The sequence below is a fragment of the Schistocerca piceifrons genome, chromosome 8 (genome assembly GCF_021461385.2).
Source record: "Schistocerca piceifrons isolate TAMUIC-IGC-003096 chromosome 8, iqSchPice1.1, whole genome shotgun sequence".
Lineage (NCBI taxonomy): Eukaryota > Metazoa > Arthropoda > Insecta > Orthoptera > Acrididae > Schistocerca > Schistocerca piceifrons.
The window spans coordinates 162,639,821-162,640,825 of NC_060145.1; the positions used below are offsets into that span (position 1 = coordinate 162,639,821).

The 1,005-nt window shown below is 42.3% G+C and overlaps 1 pseudogene; it reads left to right on the plus strand.

The window, feature by feature from the left end:
- The first annotated feature begins 208 nt into the window (after positions 1-208).
- LOC124712848 lies at positions 209-326 on the plus strand (annotated as a pseudogene).
- Positions 327-1,005: the final 679 nt, after the last annotated feature.

Below are 1,005 nucleotides of genomic sequence, written 5' to 3' on the forward strand. Positions count from 1 at the left end.
GATATCATGCACAGCATGCTTCGTTGTTGTCAGGCCTGTATTGATGCCAGAGGTGGTCACACCCGACACTGAGTGCATTAATCAGTTTTCGAAATATGAGTACAAATCCGTTAAGTTGGAAAAAACGAAGAACATTTGTGTATACCGTTATGCATATTGCAGTTGTTTACTTTGTGTATTCTTTACATTTTTTCTACTTTACTATCATGGCAACGGCCTTGCCGCAGTGGATACACCGGTTCCCGTGAGAACACCGAAGTTAAGCGCTGTCGGGCGTGGTCGGCACTTGGATGGGTGACCATCCAGGCCGAAATGCGCTGTTGCCATTTTTCGGGGTGCACTCAGCCTCGTGATGCCAATTGAGGAGCTACTCGACCGAATAGTAGCGGCTTCGGCCAAGAATACCATCTTACGACCGGGAGAGCAGTGTGCTGACCCCATGCCCCTCCTATCCGCATCCTACACCGAGGATGACACGGCGGTCGGATGGTCCCGGTAGGCCATTCGTGGCCTGAAGATGGAGTGCTACTTTACTATCACCTGTTTATACTGTTCTGTGGCAAAATAAACACAACCTTGGGATATTTCCGTTTGTTGCTTTAATTTTGGACACCAGTGTATAAATGGCTGCGTAATCCACTGAAAATTCCTGTTCTACATAGTTATCCTCCGATGCGTTATTTAAAAATAAACAGTGTTTATATCAGGATTCACACTGTCAATTCTTAATTCAGATTTTATTCGAACATTGCTGATTTATACTATGAAACAGAGGGTCGTCGTACAAAAATAAAAGCAAGAACACGGATTTATTATATAACTCCAGAAAATGCAATTTCCTCACAGAAAGGAAAACGTAAAGAAACGCAAAACAAAAAGTTATCAAACATTGCCTTATATGAAACAACTTTCGCACTTACCGATAACAATAGGGAACGCTTGCGTTTGATCATGATGAAGAACGTTCTTTGAGTAAGATATAACACCTATAATTATAGAGATTTT